Source organism: Castanea sativa, chromosome 1 (assembly GCF_040712315.1).
Source record: "Castanea sativa cultivar Marrone di Chiusa Pesio chromosome 1, ASM4071231v1".
NCBI lineage: Eukaryota > Viridiplantae > Streptophyta > Magnoliopsida > Fagales > Fagaceae > Castanea > Castanea sativa.
The window spans coordinates 27566069-27577484 of NC_134013.1; positions in this window are offsets into that span (position 1 = coordinate 27566069).

The window sequence follows — 11416 nt, forward strand, 5'->3', positions numbered from 1 at the left end:
AAAGAAAAGGTACTTCTAATTTGGGTAGCAATATCTTATTAAAAAAAATTGAGTAGCAATGGAAAGAGGCAATGCAAATATATGGTGTTAGTCAAAAACGCGTGCTAGGTCGAACTGAGATTTGCTTTTTTATTTTTATTTTTTAACACAATTAGTTACTACATCGTTATTATTTCCATTTAACTTATTGTCAGGGTGCTAGTAGAGTTCCAAAAGTTAGGGCTATTAGGGAGCTGATTCGTGAGTCTAATTTGACTATTGTCTTCCTATTTGAAACAACAATAAAATTTCTAAGAATCGAGATGGTCTCATAAAAATTTGGATAATTTTATAATAGGTTGAGGGGCCTTTTTTCATGAAGGTTTGAGGTCTTTTCGTAGTAAATGGCTTAAACCTAGGCCTTGGGCTAGCCCTAAATAGTTTTGAACAGTAGTGATTGTTACATAAGTTCTTAGTATTAACATAAATTAGAAAGAAAAAGAAAGGGTACCTCTAATTTGAGTAGCAATATTCGATAAAAATAAAAATAAAAATAAAAATTTGGGTAGCATGGGCAAAGGCAATGCAAATAAATGGTGTTAGTGAAAAATGCATGTTAAGTCGAACTGGGATTTGATTTTTGATTTTTCAACAAAATCAATTGTTACATACGTAATTATTATTGCCATTTAACTTACTGTCGGGGTGCTGGTAGAGCCCTGATAGTTAGGGCTATTAGCTGATTCGTGAGTCTAATCTGGATCTTGTCTTCCTATATATTTGAAACAAAGATAAAATCTCCAAGAGTGGAGGTCTCAAAAAGCTAAATTTTTTTTAATACTTTTGTGTGGATGCAAATGCCCGAGTAGGTGACTTTGCTATTTTTTGTAGGAAGGGTGTAGAGTTAGAAGTAGTTTTCTCTGACAATAATATGATAGCCTGTGTGATTTATGGGAAATTCTTACCTAGTCCCGAACTACAAGGTCACCAAGCTAACCTTGTAGTCCCAGCCAATAAGAACAAAACATGTAAGATAAAATGCTGACATCATTTAAATATTACAGCTCATCAACAATGGCTAAATGTTGGTCTTCCCATTAGCCAGTTGTTTTCAATAATTCTTCACTAGTTTCAAAAGCTTTCAGGCCCACCTCAATTTCAAATTTCAATCCACCTGCTTGTTTCTTATATTTCATTTCTCCTCTTCAACATAAAAATGAAAATTACTTTCTTGTAACCCTCTCTCAGCCGACATAGCCATGGTCTCACTGGTTTTTTCACTTTCTTGTAGCTCTCTCCTAGCTGACACAACCATGGTCTCACTAGCTTTTTCACTTTCAAACTTATGTGTGTATATATATATATATATATATAGACACACACACACACACACACACACATAGTCATACGAAGTCTTTCCAAAATCAAAATCCTCCAAACAGAAATCGAAGAAATTGGAAATGGAGCTTTAGAGCAAAAAGGGGATGAGCTCGAAAGTGAATACGAGGACCGAGAAGATATCCCGGGAAAACTACCTCAATTTTGTTCTCTCTAACAAGCAAATCGATCTCATCGTCAACTTTCTCAACCAAATCATCCCTCATTTTGCTCTCTCTTCTTCTTCAAATTTCATTATGCTTTTTTTCATTTTTTGTTTGTCACTGAAAACTTAGAAATTCGTCTCTCATGTTTAGTGTTTAATTTTGCAGATCATTAGCATGCACGGGTTCAAGAAAATCCACAAGGTTCAAAAGGTGACAATGAAATCGCACTCTCTAATATCTCTTTCTCTCTCTGTTTCTAAGTTACTGAACTTATATATTAGTGTTAGCCTCTATTTGATTGCCGAGAAATTGGATGTGAAATCAATTGTAAATGTCTTAATTAACCATTGTTTCCATTGCTGTACAAAATTTTTTTCTCCTCCCAAAAGCTTAAAAAGTGTGTTACACTCTTACTTAATATAAAGATGAATATATTATTTATTCCTATCATATTATATATATATATTTATATTTATATACAAAAACACGTAAACTTTGTATATTATAACAACAACAAAAAAAAAACAACAAAAACATATATCACTACACATAGTTTATTTGGGAGCAAACACCTTTATATATTTTATTTGGGAGCAAACTTATCACAACAAAGTGATAAATTCATACCTTAATACATTTTTATATATTTTATTTGGGAACAAACATATCACAACAAAGTATTAAATTTTTCACCCAAAAAAAGTATTAAATTCATACCTCAATAAATTTGTATATGTTTTATTTGGGAGCAAACATATAACAACAAAGTATTAATTTTTTTCACAAAAAAAAGCATTAAATTCATACCTCATTACATTTCTATATATTTTATTTAGGAGCAAACATATCACAACAAATCATAATACATTCTTTAAAAAAAGAAACAAAACACAACAAGACAAAATAAACCATACCCTATTACTTTGAAAATTGGGTTATTCCATGCTTATGTGAACAAGATTTTGTCTCTTTACACTAAAACTTTTCACTTGATTTCACTAAAAATCACTCATAGTAACATTTGTTTGTAGTCACACTGTGTGTACTTGTTTTTGGTCGGCACTAAGGAGTAGGTCCTTCTAGCTTTTGTCCACAAGAGTGAGATACTTAAAAGGTTCTCTTTGTCCTAAGTCCCAATTGGAAAACAACTGGCTAGCTTCTTTATATATATATATATATATATATATATATATATATATATATATATATATATATATTTTAAATAACTAACGGGTTGTCTAATGATGGGGACTTGAAGACCAGCATTTAGCCATTATTGATGAGCTATAATATTTAAATGATGTTAGCATTTCTATCTTACATGTTTTGTTCTTTGGCATGGACTACAAGGTCAGCTTGGTGACCTTGTAGTCGAAGACAAGTTAAGAATTTCCCATGATTTACACGAATCCTGATAGAGCTCCTTGGATGCTGTTTTGTAATTACGGTCCTCCTAGGAGGACCAAAAGAACAATATTTTGGGAAAAAGTAGAAGACATGGTTAAAGCTTTCTCCAAGCCATGAGCTGTTTTTGGTGGCTTTAACCGGACAATTTAGGAATAAAATGGTAGAGTTTTGCTTAGTGAATGGAGAAGTATGTAATTTTGGTATCATTACTTGGTCTCCTATATAATTAGAACCATGATTTGAATCCCCTTTGAATTTATGTGTGTGTACACACACACACACACACACACACATATATATATATAGAGAGAGAGAGAGAAGAGAGAGAGAGAGAGAGAGAGTGGGCCGGATCGTGGGCTTAGCACAGGCCATAACTGAAATTTCACACACACATATATATAGAGAGAGAGAGAGAGAGAGAGAGAGAGAGAGAGAGAGAGAGAGAGAGAGAATGGGCCAGATCGTGGGCTTAGCACAGGCCATAACCGAAATTTCACACACACACACACACACACATATAGAGAGAGAGAGAGAGAGAGAGAGAGAGAGAGAGAGAGAAAATGGGCCGGATCGTGGGCTTAGCACAAGCCATAACCGAAATTTCAAGCATGGCTTGTTTCGATTCTAGTCTACTAGGGATTTCGGAGTGCATAGTTAAACTTTTGGCATCTTTGCCTAGCCCAACCCATGTTTTTCCAAGATAAGGGGTTCAAAGTGCTTGATAGCTTGTCAATTACATTGGGATTGAGACTATGGGTCTGGGCTGCTTCACCTATGTACATCAATCATCCTGGGCTGCAACTTATAATATTAGAAGCTCTTTTCTTAGGTGCATCATTTTTGCTGTGTTGGGCTTTAATGGGCTGAAAATTGGCGTGGCCAATTTGGGCCTTGCTAGGGGAGCGTTGGTAGTGTGTCGATTGCTGATGGCTATTGGCTAACATGTGGTAAGAAGCTTTTACATCTACATTCGAAATATCAGGAAGTCCCAATACGAACTCTTTTTTTTTTTTTTTAGGGAATGCATAAACTTTTCATTACTAAGAAAACATAAAATTTACATCATGGATAAGGGCTTGCTTAGCAAAGCAAGGATCCTCTTCAACCCATACAATGTCATTAACAATGTTGTAAGCATTTTTTGCTACTAAGTGATCATGCATATTCCCTTGCCTCTTGGACATGGGAAAACTGAATTTGTGTAAACCCCATACATAACTCTAGGACACCCTGAATAATAGAAGCCACAGCTAAGGAAGGAGATGAAGAACGCGCCAAAGCATTTACCAATAGCTGTGAATCTCCCTCCAGCACCACATTAGTAAAACCACGGCACAAGGCAAATAGAATTCCTGCTTCAAATGCCTTTGATTTAGATTCAAGTGGACCAAGAGGAGCTTCCAATTTTCTGCATAAAACTGCTGCAACTTGCCCCAAGTTGCCACGGATTACAATCCCAATACCTGTTGATCTTATATCCTTGAAAGTGGCTGCATCAACATTTACTTTGCATAGTCTCGGTGGAGGAGGAGATTAATACATCTTCTGTATTGCAGTGCTGGGAAGCTCATCACCCTCATTTGCTGCGAGAAACTCAGCCCAGTGCTGCATTGCACCAAACACCAACTGCTTCCCAGATTTTCACACCATTAAGATGCCATTCATTTCGACTGTGCCATAACTTCCATGCTACCATACCCAGCCGAGAAACACAATCCAAATTCACATTTTCAACCAACAACATCTGCCACAAGATGTCCATAAAAGAGATATCATCCCTTCTATCTAAGCTTAGGACCAACTTAGAACACTCCCACACCTCTTAAGCTTTCGGACAACCCTGCAAAACGTGACCAGCAGTTTCAAGCTTTACTTTACACCATTCACATGAATCATCTGTCAACACCTTCCTTCTCTTTAGATTTACTTTTGTAGGTAACGCTTCTCTACATGCTCTCCATGCAAAATGCTTAACTTTAGGGGGAATAGGAAGCCTCCAAAGACTTCTCCAAAACCTTCTCATCAAGCTATAATCCGAAACACTCCCTCTATTTTCCGAGGATGATATTCTCACAGCCAAATGATAAGCACTTTTGACAGTAAATTTACCATTAGCTGTTTTAGCCCTCACTAATTTATCTGAAGGGAAGCAGACACTCAAAGGGATACTTTTGATTGCTTCAGCCTCATGTGGCAAAAAAATAGATTCCACCACCGAAGATTTCCAACACATGGCCTCAGTATCTATAAACTCTCCAACCCGAGTATCCTCATGCAAGAACAACTGAGGAGAAATTACCACATGAAAGGAAGAACAAGGCAGCCATCTATCTCCCCATACCTTCACATCCCTCCCATTACCCACTTTCCACATAACTCCTTCCTTCTCCAAATCTTGCGCCACCATGATACTCCTCCATGTATAAGACAAATTATGGCCTAGAGAAGCATGAATAAAGTCACAAATAGGAAAATATTTAGCTTTTAAAACCCGAAATACCAATGAATCTTGGGCTAATTGCAATCTCCACCCTTGTTTGGCAAGTAAAGCCAAGTTAAAATATTTCAAATTCTTAAACCCCATACCACCACAAGCTTTGGGCTCACACATCTTTTCCCACGACACTCATGGAATTTTCTTCTCCTCGGATTTTTGGCCCCACCAAAAATTCCTAATCATACTTGTTAAATCATCACATAGTGATTCTGGGATTTTGAAGCAACTCACTGTGTATGTTGGGATTGCCAAAGCCACAACTTTAATGAGGATTTCTTTGCCCGCTTTAGATAACAACTTCTCCTTCCATCCCGCCAGTTTTTTACCAAGCTTCTCCTTGATGTCATTGAAAATACTTCGCTTGTTTTTCTCCACAAGTGGTGGTAAACCAAGATACTTCTCATGTTGTTTTATGACTTGAGCTCCAAACCTTCTTTGGATTTCCCCTTGAATTTCCCTTGGAGTGTTTTTGCTAAAGAAGAGAGAAGTTTTTGCCTAGTTTAGCTGTTGATCCGAGGCTCTCTCATAGACTCCCAACACTCTTTGAAGCTCATCACAATCCTCCAATGAAGCTCTACAAAAGATTAGGCTATCATCTGCAAAAAATAGATGGGATAGTTCAGGTCCCTCTCTGCAAACTGAAATCCCTTTCATAACACCATTAACCACAAATGCCTTAATAAGAGATGATAAACCCTCTGCACATAAGAGAAATAAATAAGGCGATAAGGGGTCCCCTTGGCGAATACCCCTAGTAGGAGTAATGCTTCCCATGGGGCTCCCATTGACCCTAATTGCATAGTTTACTGAGGTAACACACTTCATAACAAGACATCTCCATCTTTCAACAAAACCTAACTTCTCCATAATTTTTTCCAACCAAACTCACTCCACTCTATCATATGCTTTACTCATGTCAAGCTTCAGAGCCAAGTCCCCCACTTTACCCCCTTCTTTTTACTAATATGATGCATAGTTTCAAATGCTACCAACACATTATCAGTAATAAGTCTACCATGCATAAATGCACTTTGAGAATCACTAATAATAGATGGCAATATTCTTTTAAATCTATTAGCTATAGCCTTTGAAGTAAAGGAGTCCATATTAAGATAGATTGTTATGAGGAATGGAGACAAAGAAAGAGAGAGGGGAGGTGTCTCTTTTAAAATTTACTAATTTAATATTATTTTGTGTTTATCTCTATTTTATTGTAAGAATAATCATTTTTTTAAGGATAAACAAACAAAGAAATTGTTGTGGAAGCTAATGGAAGGATATTATCGACATAATAGCCCATAGATTAAAGTGCAAGTAATATCTAATGATATCATATCATATACTATGTAATAAAAATTGGGCTTAGAAGTCGTGGTTGCGTCAAATGGCTTTACCAAATTGCAGAAATTTTAAAAAAATTTTAAATTTTAAAAAAATATATATAATTTTTCTTCTCCTATAATTTCTAAGTTGATAAAAATCTTAATTTGATTACGATTACAATTCGAATTCTTCATCTAATCCACCTAATCCTTATTTTTTAAGTGTAGTGTATTATAATCCAAATTCTTCATCTAACCCTTCTTCTTTTTCTTTTTTCCTTTTTTCGTGGTTGCGCCAAGTGGTTGCACTAAATTGCAAAAAAAAATTAGAATTTTTTTGTGCTCCAGCAACTCAAATACGGAGAAATCACATGTGCTCTCTTCTCCGATTTGGTCAAGCCGGTTTACACTTTCTCAATCTTGAACGGCAACGGCTTCAATGTTGTTTATCTCGAAACCAATGCCAATCAGTACACGCTTGTGGACACCCTATTTCGTTCCTCAATTATAATGCATACCTTTTGCGCATGTATCCCCCCAATGATGAATTGATTAAATGATATGTATAACTCCCTGATCTCTCTCTCATTTGACACGTCTTTATTTTATTTTTTTTAACTCCTTTATTTATTTATTCATAGTTATAAATCTCAATTTTTATTTTAAGTACATTTGAACCAACCATTTTTAATCGATGCACGCTTGTCTTTTTTCCCTTTTCCACAAAATCCTCAATTTTTGGAAGTTATATAAAAAAGATCAAGTTTTATCCCTCAAGCTCCTTCTATTAATTTAACTTAGGGTGCGTTTGGTTAAATGGTAAATCAGTTTCAAAAAATATTTTACACATTTGCGTGTGTTTGGCAGCAGCTGAAAATTTGGTCAACTGAAAATCACTTACCCATTGACCGTAAAATACCCCTTCCCACCCGTAAAACAATTTCCATTTATATTTTACCTTCAAATAGAATTTTCCAGACTGAAAAAAGAAAAGGAGAGAGAGAGCAATGACTCACACCAGAAATGAGAGAGAGAGAGAGAGAGAGAGCTAGAGGGAGATCGTTGAATCCGGTTAAATCACGCCGATGAAGCCTAGATCGTCGTCCTCAACTCAAAGACCCGTCGTCGAGCTCGCACTGGACAAGATCGAGGCGCTAGATTGCGCCATCGAGCTCACACTGGGTGAGCTCGCGCTGGGCGAGATCGAGGCGCAAGCTAGACGGCGCAAGATCGTGCCATAGAACTCACACCGGCGAGATCGATGACCCACCGACCACCGATCTCTCTCTTCCTCCTCCCTCTCTCAGTTTGACTGAATGATTTATTTGCCCAAAATGGTGTTGTTTTGATTTTTGTTTGTTTAAAAGTTGATGGTTTGCAATTTTCTATTATCAAATTTGTTTGGAATGTGAGAAAATGGCTGATAAAATATGAAAAATTAAGAGAAAATTTGCATTTTCAAAATGTTACCTAACACTTAAAATTATTTTCTAATATAATTTTTAAAATGCAACCAAACACTAGAAAATATTTTCTTTCTTGAAATTATTTTCACTCGATATTATTTTACACTCGAAAAATATTTTACACTCAAACAAACGCACCCTTAATTAAAATTGCATTTTATTTCAAATGTAATGGAAAACCTACTTTTAGTGGTCCAAAAGAAGGTACATTTTGGGTACAGAGGACAGACACCTCCCACACTAAGTAGGTTCGGCGTGCCCTCCTCTGGACGATATTTGTCTTGGTTGTCATTCCACTATTATAGCGGGGCAGGAGGGTGTGTGCAAACAAAAACAGATAGTGGGTGAATGGATTTTGAATTTTGAAAAACAAAGAGGGGAGACCATATAAGGCCGGGAAAAGAAAAAAAAAAAAAAAAAGGAAGGGGGAGAATAGGGGGAAGAACAGAGTAAAAAAAAAAAAATAGTGAGACCATTTTTTTGTTTTCCACTGGATTCTAAAACTAGGATGGACCCATCTTTTTCTCATCTCCAAAAATCATTTTCATTATACCTCTTTGTATTCTAATTCTCAAAAAAGCTTTCAAAAAAAAAAAAACATTGAGAGATTGAAATTTCTCGTGAGAAAATCCAGTCCTGAGGGGGGACAAATCCCACACTGTACACGGCTAGTTTAGCACCTCTCCGTCAACCGTCGTCGGTGGACCGTCACGTGGTGGGAGGACCATCCATTAGAGAACGCCGTTGTCGTCGCCATTCGTCTTAGTGGAGTCACCATTAAACTCGTCCAAGGGTGCTGGATATGTTTTCAACCCTCCCACTCTTTATTCTTGCGTGTTTCAATTGTTTGAAGCTTGGTTGCTTTGCTGGGTATTTTCTTTTCAGTTTGAATGTTAAAGCTTGAAGCTTGGCTGTCTTGTGAACAAAGAACAAAGCTTAGTTGTAATAACAGAAAGCTAAAAGTGAAAAATGGGGTTAAATGATGTCAGCATGTGACTTCTTAAAAGGTGGACCCATGCATTGAAAGCTTGTGATGAAGACATAGTTTTGTTTTTTACACCTAGCTAATCTCTACTAGTTTCCTAGACCCATGTTTCCAACAAACTCCATGATTTCGGTTTCCACAAACAAAATAAAAATATACTTTTTTTTTTTTACTTCAAATCAAAAGCAAGTCTATGTTTTCGGTTTTCACAAACAACAATAAGAATATGCTTTATTTTTTTACCAAGTCCACGATTTCAATTTCCACAAACAAAAATAAATTTTTTTTTTTTTTACTTCAAATCAAAACCAAGTCACAAGCTAATTTGATTAAGCCCCACTCTTTTCTTAGAAAAAATATAATTCCACTAGTTCCTTGAAAATGAAATCTTCTCATGTTGCTCAGATCATGACTCGGAAGAGTTTAAGCTTGCACATGTTTTTTTTATAGTAGTTCTTATATCAATTCCTTGACATGCTTGTTAATTTCTTGGTCATTGTTTCGTTTTATTATTAACTTGTTGCTTCTTTTTTATTATTGTTATCTTGTCTTATGATCTAGCTTTAGGCCACCATGCCATAAAATCAATTACTTGCTTGATTTGGTGTAATGAATTCAATTAATAATATTGTACCCATTGAATGATTAATTGAATATTAAATAGTCCTTACTTATTTAGTAGAGATCAATAGACATATTAGACGTGCGTGGGTGCCTCATACATTCCCATGGTGTAATTTGACACCCTGAATTTGTCCTCAGTGGATGTAGACCGTTTTCCTTACCCATTGAGTCAATCAAATAAAGAATAAAGAGTTTTTATTTCTTGTTTTGTTTTCCCTTAAAAGAAATAATAAAATAAGTGGCGACTCCTCAATTTTTTTTTTTCAGACTCATGATTTTTCTAATAAAAAATACTCCCAAAATCAAACCTTTCTTTTTCTTAAAAACCCTTCCCGAGAGGCGTCATGTGGTCGTGTCCACAACGATGTTTTTCACGAACTGCTTTGCGGACCAGCTCCAGCTTTTGATGGATGTGAGATCGGCAATGTACAATTTAGACTGAAAGACTAAATGGTGAGACTATGAGGGCGTTTGGATAGCACAGTTGCGTCCACGTCTGGCCGTTTTTTTTTTTTTCCACGCGCATGTGTTACTGTTCATTGGCCATGAACAGTGATTTTAGGCCAATGAACAGTACTTTTTGGGATGAACAGTAATTTTTACACATTAAAAAATTATTTTTGTACAGTGTTTTCAGTTTTCAGCAATAAGTTCTATCCAAACGGACTCTATATCTCCGCCAGAACTAGTATTAAACAACAAAATTCATTACTAATTGGTAATTGGTAATCAAACCTTGATTAAACGCAAGTAACCAAAGTAGTTGATTATAAAAGCAACAAGGAAGATTGAAATGATAGTCACGCAAAAAAATGGTAGGATTGCAACTTTTTTCACAACTTGCTCATGCAACAAGTTGTGAATTGTATAGTAGAAGTGATGGATTTACAACTTCATTACTTACGACTTGCTATATGAGTAAGTTAGGGTAAAAGTTGTGGTCTTAACATTAATCTTAAGTTTGTATGTGTCAATAGGCTCACTTTTTCTTTTTCTTTTTTTAATAATATTCTAGTCCCTGCTTCTCAAATCCTAATTTTAGGTGAGGTGCACCAATTTTACTACATTACAAATTTTACAAGGAACGCTCCTTTTCTCTTATTGCCGAACAGGTGCTTCAATTTCTATCACAATGTAATGATACAATGATACCTTCCTTTTTGTTTGTATTTTTTTTTTCCCTCAAAATCGTCTAAAATGTTTTTTTTTTTTTTAATTATTATAGTTGAGTACCATTACTTCACCTCTTATCTAACGAGAACCAATATTTGAATCTCCTTTCTCCCACTTATTATAACAGTTGAGAGAATAAATGGGCCGGATCATGGGCTTAGCAAAGGCCATAACTGAATTCAAGCTAGGCCTGTTTCAATTCTAGTCCATGGGGATTTTGGAGTGCATAACTTTTGGCATCTAAGCCTAGCCCGGCCCATGTTTGAAAAAGGGGGTGCATAGTTAAACAAAATTATTTTTGTTTTAGATAGACCCAGGTATTGATGGAATGCATTGGCGTTTATTTGAGAACAATTCATCTAGTTTTTTGCTGAAAATTTTTGCTAAAATTGTATTAAAATATACTTGTATCTTGTTAA